This window comes from Bos grunniens, chromosome 7 (genome assembly GCF_055505025.1).
Source record: "Bos grunniens cultivar Pamir isolate PY7600 chromosome 7, Bosgru_T2T1.0, whole genome shotgun sequence".
Taxonomy (NCBI): domain Eukaryota; kingdom Metazoa; phylum Chordata; class Mammalia; order Artiodactyla; family Bovidae; genus Bos; species Bos grunniens.
Genome location: NC_141171.1, coordinates 13,951,127 through 13,966,950, shown reverse-complemented (window position 1 = coordinate 13,966,950; position 15,824 = coordinate 13,951,127). Strand labels below are relative to the sequence as shown.

The 15,824-nt window shown below is 40.2% G+C and overlaps 1 pseudogene; it reads left to right on the top strand.

Moving 5' to 3' along the window:
- The first annotated feature begins 13,003 nt into the window (after positions 1-13,003).
- LOC147368517 (olfactory receptor 7E178-like) lies at positions 13,004-14,124 on the top strand (annotated as a pseudogene).
- Positions 14,125-15,824: the final 1,700 nt, after the last annotated feature.

The following is a 15,824-nucleotide window of genomic DNA, read 5'->3' as shown; positions in this document are numbered from 1 at the left end:
GGGCATCAGAGGGCAAACACACTGAAACCATACTCACAGAAAACTAGTCAATCTAATCACACTAGGACCACAGCCTTGTCTAACTCAATGAAACTAAGCCATGTCCGTGGGGCAACCCAAGATGGACGGGTCATGGTGGAGAGATCTGACAGAATGTGGTCCACTGGAGAAGGGAATGGCAAACCACTTCAGTATTCTTGCCTTGAGAACCCCATGAACAGTATGAAAAGGCAAAATGATAGGATACTGAAAGAGAAACTCCCCAGGTCAGTAGGTGCCCAATATGCTACTGGAGATCAGTGGAGAAATAACTCCAGAAAGAATGAAGGGCTGAAGCCAAAGCAAAAAGAATACCCAGCTGTGGATGTGACTGGTGATAGAAGCAAGGTCCAATGCTGTAAAGAGCAATATTGCATAGGAACCTGGAATGTCAGGTCCATGAATCAAGGCAAATTGGAAGTGGTCAAAGAGGAGATGGCAAGAGTGAATGTGGACATTCTTGGAATCAGCGAACTGAAATGGACTGGAATGGGTAAATTTAACAAGATGACTATTATATCTACTACTGCGGGCAGGAATCCCACAGAAGAAATGGAGTGGCCATCATGGTCAACAAAAGAGCCCAAAATGCAGTACTTGGATGCAATCTCAAAAACGACAGAATGATCTCTGTTTGTTTCCAAGGCAAACCATTCAATATCACAGTAATCCAAGTCTATGTCCCAACCAGTAACGCTGAAGAAGTTGAAGTTGAACGATTCTATGAAGACCTACAAGACCTTTTGGAACTAACACCCAAAAAAGATGTCCCTTTCATTATAGGGGACTGGAATGCAAAAGTAGGACACCAAGAAACACCTGGAATAACAGGCAAGTTTGGCCTTGGAATACGGAATGAAGCAGGGCAAAGACTAATACAGTTTTGCCAAGAAAATGCACTGGTCATAACAAACACCCTCTTCCAACAACACAAGAGAAGACTCTATACATGGATATCACCAGATGGTCAACACCGAAATCAGATTGATTATATTCTTTGCAGCCAAAGATGGAAAAGCTCTACACAGTCAGCAAAAACAAAACTGGGAGCTGACTGTGGCTCAGACCATGAACTGCTTATTGCCAAATTCAGATATAATTGAACAAAATAGGGAAAACCACTAGACCATTCAGGTATGACCTAAATCAAATCCTTGATGATGATACAGTGGAAGTGAGAAATAGATTTAAGGGCCTAGATCTGATAGATAGAGTGCCTGATGAACTATGGAATGAGGTTTGTGACATTGTACATGAGACAGGGATCAAGACCATCCCAATGGAAAAGAAATGCAAAAAAGCAAAATGGCTGTCTGGGGAGGCCTTAAAAATAGCCGTGAAAAGAAGAGACGAGAAAAGCAAAGGAGAAAAGGAAAGATATAAACATCTGAATGCAGAGTTCCAAAGAATAACAAGAAGAGATAAGAAAGCCTTCTTCAGTGATCAATGCAAAGAAATAGAGGAAAACAACAGAATGGGAAAGACTAGGGATCTCTTCAAGAAAATCAGAGATACCAAAGGAACATTTCATGCAAAGATGGGCTCAATAAAGGACAGAAATGGTACGGACCTAACAGAAGCAGAAGATATTAAGAAGAGATGGCAAGAATACACAGAAGAACTGTACAAAAAAATCTTCATGACCCAGATAATCATGATGGTGTGATCACTGACCTAGAGCCAGACATCCTGGAATGTGAAGTCAAGTGGGCCTTAGAAAGCATCTCTATGAACAAAGCTAGTGGAGGAGATGGAATTCCAGTTGAGCTATTCCAAATCCTGAAAGATGATGCTGTGAAAGTGCTGCACTCAATATGCCAGCAAATTTGGAAAACTCAGCAGTGGACACAGGACTGGAAAAGGTCAATTTTCATTCCAATCCCAAAGAAAGGCAATGCCAAAGAATGCTCAAACTACCACGCAATTGCCCTCATCTCACACGCTAGTAAAGTAATGCTCAAAATTCTCCAAGCCAGGCTTCAGCAATATGTGAACCGTGAACTTCCTGATGTTCAAGCTGACTTTAGAAAAGGCAGAGGAACCAGAGTTCAAATTGCCAACATCCGCTGGATCATGGAAAAAGCAAGAGAGTTCCAGAAAAGCATCTATTTCTGCTTTATTGACTATGCCAAATCCTCTACATAGAAAACCCTAAAGACTCCACCAGAAAATTACTAGAACTAATCAATGAATAAGGTAAAGTTGCAGGATATAAAATTAACACACAGAAATCCCTTGCATTCTTATATACTAACAATGAGAAAACAGAAAGAGAAATTAAGGAAACAATTCCATTCACCATTGCAACAAAAATAATAAAATACTTAGGAATATATCTACCTAAAGAAACTAAAGACCTATATATAGAAAACTATAAAACACAGAAAGAAATCAAAGATAACACAAATAGGTGGAGAAATATATCATGTTCATAGATCGGAAGAATCAGTATAGTGAAAATAAGTATAGTACCCAAAGCAATCTATAGATTCAATGCAAACCCTATCAAGCTACCAACGGTATTTTTCAGAGAACTAGAACAAATAATTTCACAATTTGTATGGAAATACAAAAAACCTCGAATAGCCAAAGCAATCTTGAGAAAGAAGAATGGAACTGGAGGAATCAACCTGCCTGACTTCAGGCTCTACTACAAAGCCAGAGTCATCAAGACAGTATGGTACTGGCACAAAGACAGAAATACAGATCAATGGAACAAAACAGAAAACCCAGAGATAAAGCCACGCACCTATGGACACCTTATCTTTGACAAAGGAGGCAAGAATATACAATAGAGAAAAGACAATCTCTTTCACAAGTGGTGCTGGGAAAATGGTCAACCACTTGTAAAAGAATGAAACTAGAATACTTTCTAACACCATACACCAAAATAAACTCAAAATGGATTAAAGATCTCAATGTAAGACCAGAAACTATAAAACTCCTAGAGGAAAACATAGGGAAAACACTCTCCGACATACATCACAGCAGGATCCTCTATGAACCACCTCCCAGAGTAATGGAAATAAAAGCAAAAATGAACAAATGGGACCTAGTTAAAATTAAAAGCTTTTGCACAAAGAAGGAAACTATAAGCAAGGTGAAAAGACAGCCGTCAGAATGAAAGAAAATAATAGCAAATGAAGAAATTGACGAAGAATTAATCTCAAAAATATACAAGCACGTCCTGCAGCTCAATTCCAGAAAAATAAACGATCCAATCAACAAATGGGCCAAAGAACTAAATAGACATTTCTCCAAAGAAGACATACAGATGGCTAACAAACACATGAAAAGATGCTCAGCATCACTCATTATCAGAGAAATGCAAATCAAAACCACAGTGAGGTACCACCTCATGCCAGTCAGAATGGCTGGGATCCAAAAGTCTACAAGCAATAAATGCAGAAGGGGGTGTGGAGAAAAGGGAACCCTCTTACAGTGTTGGTGGGAATGCAAACTAGTACAACCACTATGGAGAACAGTAGGGAAATTCCTTAAAAAACTGGAAATAGAACTGCCATATGACCCAGCAATCCCACTTCTGGGCATACACACCAAGGAAACCAGAATTGAAAGAGACACATGTACCCCAATGTTCATCGCAGCACTGTTTATAATAGCCAAGACATGGAAGCAACCTAGATGTCCATCAGCAGAGGAATGAATAAGAAAGCTGTGGTACATATACACAATTGAGTATTACTCAGACATTAAAAAGCATGCATTTGAATCAGTTCTAATGAGGTGAACGAAACTGGAGCCTATTATACAGAGTGAAGTAAGCCAGAAAGAAAAACACCAATACAGTATACTAATGCATATATATGGAATTTAGAAAGATGGTAACAATAACCCTGTATACGAGACAGCAAAAGAGACACTGATGTATAGAACAGTCTTTTGGACTCTGTGGGAGAGGGAGAGGGTGGGATGATTTGGGTGAATGGCATTGAAACATGTATAATGTCATATATGAAATGAGTCGCCAGTCCAGGTTCAATGCACAATACTGGATGCTTGGGGCTGGTGCACTGGGATGATCCAGAGGGATGGTATGGGGAGGGAGGAGGGAGGAGGGTTCAGGATGGGGAACACATGTATACCTGTGGCAGATCCATTTTGATATATGGCAAAACCAATACAATATTGTAAAGTTAAAAAAATTTAAAAAAAAGAAGTGGTGGTATATACATACAATGGAATAATACTCTGCCATATAAAGGAATGAATTTGAATCTCTTCTAGTGAGGTGGATGAACCTATAGCCTATTATACAGAGTGAAGTAACTTAGAAAGGACATGACTGAACACATGATGGATGTTTCATTCATGTTTTTCATCTTTTAGTAAATATTTAATTGATTATGTTCTTATGCTCAGTTATGTCTGACTGTTTGTGACCCCATGGACTGTAGCTCACAAGGTTCCTCTGTCCATGGAATTCTCCAGGCAAGAATACTGGAGTAGGTTGCCATTTCTTTCTCCAGGGGATCTTCCCTACCCAGGGATCAAACCTGGGTCTCCTGCATTGCAGACAGATTCTTTACCAACTGAGCCACTAGGGAAGCCCATTTATTTAATTACTTCTGTTAAATTATCTTGATTAACAATAGTGAGTTCTCTTCTTGATTAAACTCTGACTGAAAAATCATATTAGGGGAGAAAAAAGGTATATTGTGAGATTCTGTAATTGGAGGATAGCAAAGTGAACTCTGGGGGAGGGGGGAAAAGATGATTTTAATGATATGTCTTGGCCAAGGGTATATAATTGAGGTTTAAGATAGTGGCATGGTATTTCCAGTGACTGTGTGAGTCTAATTGTGCCTGTGGATAAATCACCCAAGTCACTATGGATAAATGACAACTAGAAAAGCCCACATGCCACAACTAGAGAAAGCTCTCATATTGCAACAAGGAGCCTGCACACTGCAATGAAGACCCAGTACAGTCAAAACAAGTTTTAAAAAGGGATACCTCTACCCCAATGTTCATTGCAGCACTGTTTACAATAGCCAGGACATAGAAGCAACCTAAATATCCATCGACAGAGAAATTGATAAAGAAGATGTGGTACAAACACACTACAGTATATTACTCAGCTATAAAAGGGAACAAAATTATGTTATTTGCATCAACATGGATGGACCTAGAGATTATCATACTAAGATAAGTCACAGAAAGACAAATAGCATATGATATCACTTATATGTGTGAAATCTTAAGAAAGGGTACAAGTGAACTTATATACAAAACAGAAATAGAGAAGAAACTTACGGCTATCAGTGGGCAAGGGGGGAGGAATAAATTAGGAGATTGGGACTGACATATACATACTCCTATATGTAAAATAGATAACTAATAAGGATCTACTGTATAGTGGAGGGAACTATACTCAATACTCTATAATGGCCCATATGGGAAAAGAGTCTAAAAGTGGGTATATGTATACACATAACTGATTCACTTTGCTTTATACATGAAACTAACACAACATGGTATATCAGCTCGACTCCAATAAAATTTTTTTTAAAATACACATGCAACCCAAAGTTCATAACAGTACTGTTTACAGTACCTAAGCCATGAAAGCAACATAAATGTCCTTTAACATGAATGGATAAAGAAGGTGTAGTGTTGTATACAATGGAATATTATTTACCCATGAAAAAGAATTGACTAATGCCATTTGAAGCAACATGAGTGAACCTAGAAATTATAGTATGAAGTAAGTCAAAGACAAAATTATATGACATCATTTATATGTGTAATCTAAAAAAGTAATACAAATGAACTTATTTACAAAGCAGAAGTAGAGTCACAGTCTTAGAAAACTAACGGATGGTTACTAAAGGGGTAAGGAGAGGAAAGGATACATTGGGAGCTTGGGATTAACATATTAACTACTGTATATAAAATATCTAAACAACAACTTACTATATAGCACAGGGGACTATATTCAATGTCTTGTAATAATCTATAATGGAAAAGAATATAAAAAATAATGGATATATGCATGTGCAAAAAAGTATCTGAAGTTTCCAATAAGGTAAACGATTTGGACATCAGAGGTAAGTAGAGGTCAGCCTATTCCTGGAAAGAGAAAAGGTTCAGATAGCTCCTAACACATTCACTTTTCTCCTTTTCCTCCTCCATTAAATTAACAAATCCTCAGAGATTGAGGAAAAAAAAAAAAATTGGACCAATTTAGCTAATTATCCGCTATGAGCATCAAGGTCTATTGATGTTCTAGATATATTTAGAGCATATCACTCTAAATAATTACCCTGTACTTCCCAGCCCTTCATATAGCCAAATTCTGTACTTTGAGTCTCACCCTCCCAGAGTTGTCTGCACCAGGAGGCCCACACCTGAGTCTGCCTTGCTGCCAGTCCTGAGGATAAAGCCTCAGTCCTCATCCAAACAGTAGGTAGAGGAGGGGCAGGCAATCTGCATCCCTCAGTCCTGCTTCAGTAGAGACACAGCAGAGTGTGCTAAGTGCAGAGGGAGACACTGAATGCAGGAGGTATGGGAGAGCCTTTTTTCTTATCATCAAAGCAATGGGACAGTTGAGATAGCCAGTGGGAGGGCACCAAAATGCACAGATTCAGCTCAGAGCCCTATGAAGTTGCTGTTGTTAGTGGTGGGGCTCCGAGAACTCTTATTTAAATTTCTATTTTCCTCTGACATTGGTTTTATCTTTGGGGGGCATCTTTTCTACCTAAGCAGAAAAGCATTCCCTCTAAATTATCTTCCAAGTGCTCCAAAAGATCTTGAAGGGGATGCTGATGAAAACGATGAGAGTAACCTATATAGTATCATAAAATATTGCCTAAGGATTCCAAATGCCAGGAGTTGAGCCAAGTTCTTTTATGTAGCTAGTTACTTTTTATTGCAATTGCCACTCCCAAAATAGAGCAACATTATCATCACTTTGTAGTTCTGGATGGGAACACAATACTTTAAGGTACTGTGGTTTATTTTTAAGGTTTATTTTTATAAACCCTGAAGGAGGAAGAGGGTAAAATCAGATCTGAATGCAGACTGTGATATTCCATCCATAAGGCACCTAGATAGTATCCTGTCCTACTAACCCAATCTGCATTCAAGGGAGCTGAATTTAGGAGCAATGCAATACCTCTGTAAGGAAGAATGGACTTGAAAATGCTTTAAGTTGGTACAAGAAGGCAAGCAGTATTTGAGACCTGACTTTGATCTTCAGTTCTTTCACTGTTTGTAAGAGGGTTGGATTTGAAGAGAAATCAACCCTTCACCAATGTTTAGCACTGAAGGCATATTTAAGAAATGTCATCAAACCGTTATTAAAAACAAAAACAAACTCTCTTTTCTTTCATCCCAGTCAGATATCCCTTGATCACTGTGCTCTTCTTTCTGGGTATTCATGGCAGACACAGTGGTGACCATGTGCAGCACCTGCTACTTTAGTTATAGGAAGGAAGTCTGAGTTGAAGGTGGGGATTCTAGAAAGATTCTGCTTACAACAATTCAAGTCAGTTCTTTATCTTGCCCCTGGTCTTGAATTTTGCTTCACTGTCCACTTCCTCCTTTATTCTTGTAATTTACACCCTCTTGATCACTAAGGGAGTGTAGAGTCAGAGCGTTGGGTTCTATTCTTAGGCAGAAAATAAGAAACAGTTCAAAGGTTTTAATATATCTTAGGAAAATCAGAAGAGACTCCTGAACCTCTGCTTAAACTACCTCTGAAATGTAGGGAAACAGAGTGGACAAGTTCAGTGCATGAGACCCACAATTTAATTTTGATTCTTATCTGACCTGTTTATTATCTAAATGACAAAGAACTGGGCAAGTTACTAATATCTTTAAGCCTGTGTTGCCATCTAAGTTGATACATAGTTGACAAAACTGTATTAAGAATGAAACAAAGTGAGTATGAAGCATGTGAATAAATGTGTGATGGATGCATTATAGTAAAACCAAATGAATTTTAAGTATTGTTATAATTATTGTTATTCTCAAGGTTAAGTACCAATCACTCAAATAAAATATCTTGTGATCTGAGGTTTGGTTTTCCCTAGACCCTGAGAGAACATTTTACTTTTTGTTCTTTACACTAGTAGATTCTGAATGCCTGGAAAAAATTGAGACTCAATTATTTCTGATTCCCCAGAGCCTTTCCTTGCTTGTCACAAAAGAGATTGCAACAAGAAATTTTTTTGCTAGATATTGAATGGACTCTTTCTGGTTCTCATAAGCTATGTGTAGGCAATGTGGCTTCCACCCACTGGGCACTTTCCTGCCTGAGTTTCCTTCCTTCCAGTGATGTGTAGGGCTAGACAAAAGATAAAATGGTGCTTGCATGACTCTGTGTCACTTTCTACAGGAGCTATCATTTTACATTTAATAGAATTTGTGACTTAGCAGCAGCAGCAGCATAACCTTCAATTGGGCTTCCCTGGGGCTCAGAGGGTAAAGAATCCATCTGCAATGTGGGAGACTTGGGTTCAATTCCTGGGTCAGGAAGATTCCATGGAGAAGGAAATGGCTACCCACTCCAGGATTCTTGCCTAGAGAAATCCATGGACAGTGGAGCCTGGTGAGCTACAGTCCATGGGGTCCCAAAGAGATGGACACACCTGAGCAACTAACACATTCACTTTTTACTTTCACAACATTCAGTAATTTTTTAAAAAAGAGTGGATCATAAAAATGAAAAAAAAAAAGAGAGAAAAAGAGAAAGAAAAAGGGAAGTTAATTTTATTGTGTGGACTGAGACATATTTTAGGATTTCCACTCATTCTCTGAATGAATTCCCTGAGATGTGATAGGCTTCTAATTCTACTTCATATATATAAAATATTGGAGAAGAAATGGCAACCCACTCCAGTATTCTTGCCTGGAGAATCTCATGGACAGAGGAGCTTGGCAGGCTACAGTCCATGGGGTTGGAAGAGTCAGATATGACTTAGTAACTAAACCACCACCATAATAGAATATAAGATCATTAAACTAATATTAGAATTGTATTTCATTAGCTAACTACTTCAATAATAAACCAAATTCTGTACACCTAAAACTATCACAACATTGTTAATCAACTATGTGAAAGTGAAAGTGAAGTTGCTCAGTTGTGTCCGACTCTTTGCAACCCCATGGACTCTAGCCTACCAGGCTCTTCCATCCATGGAATTTTCCAGGCAATAGTACTAGAGTGGGTTGCCATTTCCTTCTCCAGGGGATCTTGCCAACCCAGGGATCGAACCCAGGTCTCCCACATTGTAGACAGACGCTCTACCATCTGAGCCACCAGGGAAGTCCTAAAAAAGTGAAAGTCGCTCAGTCATGCCCGACTCTTTGTGACCCCATAGACTATACAGCCCATGGAATTCTCCAGGCCAGGATACTGGAGTGGGTAGCCTTTCCCTTCTCCAGGAGATCTTCCCAACCCAGGGATCAAACCCAGGTCTCCCACATTGCAGGCAGATTCTTTACCAGCTGAGCTATAAGGGAAGCCCAAAGGAGAACTTTCAGTGCCTTATCCATCCCCACCCCAGATGGGACTCGAGCCCACGCCAGTGCCTTATCCATTAGGCCACTGGGACTTCAGAGAAATGAAATGAAAGTCACTCAGTCGGGTCTGAGTCTTTGCAACCCCATGGACTTCTCCATGGAATTCTCCAGGCCAGAATACTAGAATGGGTAGCCTTTCCCTTCTCTGGGGGATCTTCCCAACCCAGGGATCAAATCCAAGTCTCCCGCATTGCAGGCAGAGTCTTTACCAGCTGAGCCACCAGGGAAGCCCAAAACACAAGGTGTGGCAGTGGTGGGATACTCCAGTATAAAATAAAAATTTAAAAAATTTTTATTTAAAAACTGTGACTGAATATTTGACCTGGACAAAGGAGCCTGTCGGACTACAGTCCATAGGGTCACAAAGAGTTGGACATGACAGAAGCAACTTAGCACACACAGGGGCTCCCCAGGTGGCACTAGTGGTAAAGAATCCTCCTGCCAATGCAGGTGATGCAAGAGACACGGGTTCAATCCCTGGGTCGGGACGATCCCCTGGAGGAGGGCATGGCAACCCACTCTAGTATTCTTGCCTGGAGAATCCCATGAACAGAGAAGCCTGGGAAGCTATAGTCCTTTGGACTGCAAAGAGTCAGACACAACTGAGCCACTACTGGGGATCAGGTTGGGCTGCCCCAAAACACGCAAAATGGCATATTGGTTAGTTATAATTGATGTTATTCAAGAAGCAGCTGATTCAAGGAGATTCTGATTCTTGTCTCTTTCTCTGAAATTAGTAAATAAATCTCTCACATGAAAGGGGCTGTCCTGTATCTGGAGATAGAAGGACCCCTTTATCATCAGAGATGGGGGATTTGGAGCCTAGAAGTTATATGTAAGCAAAGCTTGTTATTTCTTTAATATACTACCCCAAGTCCAAGCTGTTAAGATTCTTTACTAATGAAGAACCCAAAGCCTAAATTTCTTTGTCCCATAAATTCCTCATCAATTTATTGTTTCTCTGAAAAGGGATACAAGTTGCCTGCTTCAGACACTTCTTAGGCCCCATCTATGAGACCTTCATGTGCATGAATTCAAATTTGTTATCCTTTTTCTCTGTTAATCTGACTTGTGTCAATGTTATTATTAGTTTGGCCACAAGCACTCAGCAGTGGTAGATGGAGAAATTTCCCCTTCCTCAACATCACACTGTCCTACAAATGATATTATTATTGGTCTGACTGCAATGTAAGGGATACCAGTGCAGAGAGGTGGGGAGATTTATACACACTCCACATTTAGTGGGTGAAAGATGCGGGTCTCACACAAAGGCTTCCTTATTCCCACCCCATGGCTCCCACCAGAGTGAACTGATTGTTTTCTTTTGAAACCTGCTTTAGTCCCAGATGAGCAAATGCAGTTAGAACCATAGATTCCTCCTGCTGGGATATGGTGAGTTTATCTGTGAATTAGCAGAATGGAACAAGTGGTTTTCAGGAGCATTTTACTTGAATATTATGAATGATGGAGTTTTCTATGAATAGAAATACATTTTCCAGTGAAATGAAAATCATTCAGTTGTATCCGTGTCTGTGCTACCCTACAGACTGTAGCCCGCCAGCCTCCTGTCCACAGAATTCTCCAAGCAAGAATCCTGGAGTGGACAGCTAGTCCCTTCTCCAGGGGATCTTCTGAATGCTGAGGTTGAACTCAGGTCTCCTCTACTGCAGGCAGATTCTTTACTGTTTGAGCCACTATTTTCCAGACCATTCTGTAAATCTGAGCTATGGAAACATCATTCCCTATGCAAGTCGGAAGAAGGATCTTTTTAATTTTATCCCTTGACAATCGGAGCGTGTACTTGCTTTTGTCTGATATCTTGGTCAGGAAAATAAGCCTAGGTCATTAATAGGAAAGTTGCCATTTCAATTTTTAGAACTGAGGCAATAGTCATAGGCTTATATATTTTGGAAATACTCTCTTGTGTAGGATGGAAGGCAGCATTAGAATTCTTTTATCTGTATCATAATAAGAAATTGAAAAATAAATGAATTCTAACCCTCAGGTAGTACTTTGCATGATTTTATATGCTGAAACACCTATATGGTCTTAGTTCCCCCACCAGGAATCAAACCTGAACCACCTGCATTGGAAGTATGGATTCTTAACCACTTGACCATCAGAGAAATCCAAAACCTCTCTATTTTTATCAGTAATAAATATAAGTTCTAAAGCAAGTATTGCTAAATTTTTGCATTTTAATATGTGAAGTGGATAATCATGGTATTAATGATGCCAAAATCTTGGCTCCCTGTCTGCCAAGGCCAAATATAAATACAGAGACAGAGTCTGGAGGAAATAGAAAAGAGTTTCTTTATTTTCTTTGCCAGGTAAAAGGGAAGCACAGCAGGTTAGCACCTCGAGAACTATGCCCCCACCCCTTTCTCAGGAATAGGGAGAGGTTTTATATCCTCTTGAAGGTCTTGGATTTTTTTCTTTTGCAAAGTTTCAAAATGGTCACAGCTGGCATCAGGCAACTCAGCAACCAGGTCTGGTGCCCCTGTGGTTATTGGCCCATGATCTTTCTGAAATGCAGAATACTACAAGACAGTGTAGGGGAGAAGATTGCCTGGTGCAGAGTAAGATCTATATGGAGTCAGAGAGTAATTCGCTTTGTGAAAGATTGTCCAGCCACAGGTGTTTGTTAGGAGTAACAACTAAAGAATAACCAAGATTGTTTAACTCTTGTAGGCCTGTTTGGCTGGTGTGTGCCAAAGATTGTTCATTCATCTCCATTTTTGCTGCAATGAATATCCCGTTAGTTATTCTCTCTGTATCAGTGGGGGAAGGGAAGCAGGCATCGTTCTTGTGTGGCTAAAGACAAAAACTTCAGTTTTGCTCTGTTCGACAAACATTAGCTGTCTGGTCCAGTGGCCCATCTATCTCCTGCTTCACATTTGAGTGCTTCTTTGGGCTTCTCTGGTAGCTCAGCTGGTAAAGAATCTACTTGCAATGCAAGAGACCCCGGTTCGATTCTTGGGTTGGGAAGATCCCCTGGAGAAGCGATAGTTTATCCACTCCAGCGTTCTTGGGCTTCCCTAGTGGCTCAGATGGTAAAGAATTCACCTGCAATGTGGGAGACCTGGGTTCGATCCCTGGGTTGGGAAGATCCCCTGTAGGAGGGCATAGCAATCCACTCCAGTATTCTGGCCTGGAGACTCCCCATGGACAGAGGAACCTGGTGGGTTACAGTCCATGAGGTCATAAAGTGTTGGACATGACTGAGCAAGTAAGCACATTGTGTTCTTTAATGAGATTGATTTTTTTTAAAGAGAAGAGGAATTTTTAGTCCACATTTTTCCTTAACATGTAGGGAACAAATGTTTTACTATGTTCATGGATCTGTGATCTCAAAATGTCCTTACTTGTCTCATATTCTTTGGACCTATGCCTCAAAAACAGATGTGTGAAGAAACAAGTGAATGCCCTGGGAATCAATAAAGATGTGTTCAGACTCAGAAAATTGTGAAATAAACTGGGGGGTATGGTCCTCAAGCATGAACACGTTATTTATGAATTGCTCAAAGTATGAACACTTATCTGAGTACCTGTACAATTGTTGTGTGTATTCAACACTCGCTTCTTTTTCAAAAGGTGCCCCATCTACATGGAACCACAGAATCATACACGTGTCTCAGAATTCCTCCTCCTGGGCTTCTCAGATGATCCAGAACTTCAGCTCCTCCTCTTTGGGCTCTTCCTGTCCCTGTACCTGGTGACTGTGCTTGGGAATCTGCTCATCATCCTGGCTGTCAGCTCTGACCCTCACCTCCACAGCCCCATGTACTTCTTCCTCTCCAATCTGTCCTTGGCTGACATCAGTATCAGCACCACCACCATCCCTAAGATGCTAGTGAATTTTCAAACGCACAGCAAATCCATCACCTATGCAGGGTGCATTGCTCAGGTGAACTTTTTTGCTCTTTTTGCGTGTTTGGAGAGTCTGCTTCTGACAGTGATGGCCTATGACCGGTTGGTGGCCATTTGTCACCCCCTATACTATCTGGTCATCATGAACCCTCGCCTCTGTGGTTTGTTGGTCCTGGCATCACTTTCCATTAGCTTTTTGAACTCCCTGCTGCACTACTTGATGATGACACAGCTTACCTTCTGTGCAGGTGTGGAACTTCCTCATTATTTTTGTGAATTTTCTCAACTCTTTAACCTTACTTGTTCTGACACCTCCATCAGTAGCATATTAATCTATTTCATTGGTACCATCTTTGGTGGAGTTCCACTGTCAGGGGTCCTTTACTCTTATTCTCGAATTATTTCCTCCATCCTCAGACTCTCATCATTAGGTGGGAGGTATAAAGCCTTCTCCACCTGTGGTTCTCACTTGTCAGTTGTTTGTTTGTTTTATGGAACAGGCATTGGGGTGTATATAAGTTCAGCTCTCTCATCTTCCCTAGGAAGAGTGCGGTGGCCTCAGTGATGTACACTATGGTCATCCCTATGCTGAACCCCTTCATTTACAGTCTAAGGAACAAGGACATCAAGAGTTCCCTGTGGAGGATTAGCCACAGAATAGCCTAATCTCAAATCCTGTGCCATCTTGCTTTTTGGTTCATAAGACATGAGTTTGAGCCAACTCCAAGAGATAGTGAAGAATAAGGAAGTCTGGCATGCTGCAGTCCAAGGGGCATAAAGAATCAGACGCAACTTAGTGACTGAACAATCACAAAAAAGATCTACAAAGGCAGTAAAATCAAATATGTGCAACAAGAAGTTCTGAATATGCAAACACATAGTGTATATATACTTATCTGGCTTCCTGCTTTCTGTTTATGCAGGTTTTCCTCTTAGAATAGCTTTAATCACTTAGGAGATTCTTTTTGAATTCTCCACATAAGTCATATTCCCACCAGGATTTTTCATAGTACACCAGTATACCATTCTGTCTTTCCTTATACATGATCCAGGACCTTTGATCATGGGCAGTCTTGTTTCTATCACTACAAAATAATCATAGCCCTCTCTTTCTGAAATTTACTGTTTCTATATTTTCCTATGATTTTTTCCACTATTTGATATGAGAATCCAAATCTTACCTGAAAGCCCAAGATGTTTAGGATGTTTTTATCCCCTAAAGATCTTGGGCAGGTTTTTGAGCAAATAGGGTGACTAATTTCCCATTTTAAATCACATACTTCCACTAACTCCCTTTCTTCCTGGATCACTGGACCTTGTATAGAGTGCTCTACAACTCCCCAAAGAAGCAATGTTTGGTTTATTTCTATTAGTATGTATACAGAGTAGGATCTGTTTTTGTCCAACTACTAGTGTGCACACGATTGTCACAAAATACAGGGTGTGTTTATATGATTCACAAAAAACAAAGTGATAAAAAGTGAGGATAGACATTTCTCAATTGGACGTCTCAAAAGACAATACAAGAAGGTGTTGATTTACCTGTTTCCTTGAAGAATAAGCATAATAGCAGGGAGGGGAGATTCAGAAAATCACAAAACAAATCTATGAAAAACACATCATGGTTTTCAAATGCCATGTCTTCTAAACTCATTTCGGTAGTTTTCTAACAACCAAACTCTGCTTCCCACTATGAAATGATTTCACTTACTTTTTACATTTTGTCACTGCTCAAGCATTCTATTAATAAAATTTATTGGTACTCACAGAAAACTAGTCAATCTAATCACACTAGGACCACAGCCTTGTCTAACTCAATGAAACTAAGCCATGCCCGTGGGGCAACCCAAGATGGACGGGTCATGGTGGGGAGATCTGACAGAATGTGGTCCACTGGAGAAGGGAATGGCAAACCACTTCAGTATTCTTGCCTTGAGAACCCCATGAACAGTATGAAAAGGCAAAATGATAGGATACTGAAAGAGAAACTCCCCAGGTCAGTAGGTGCCCAATATGCTGCTGGAGATCAGTGGAGAAATAACTCCAGAAAGAATGAAGGGATGGAGCCAAAGCAAAAAGAATACCCAGCTGTGGATGTGACTGGTGATAGAAGCAAGGTCCGATGCTGTAAAGAGCAATATTGCATAGGAACCTGGAATGTCAGGTCCATGAATCAAGGCAAATTGGAAGTGGTCAAACAAGAGATGGCAAGTGTGAATGTCAACATTCTAGGAATCAGTGAACTGAAATGGACTGGAATGGGTGAATTTAACTCAGATAACCATTATATCTACTACTGCGGGCAGGAATCCCTCAGATGAAATGGAGTAGCCATCATGGTCAACAAAAGAGTCTGAAATGCAGTA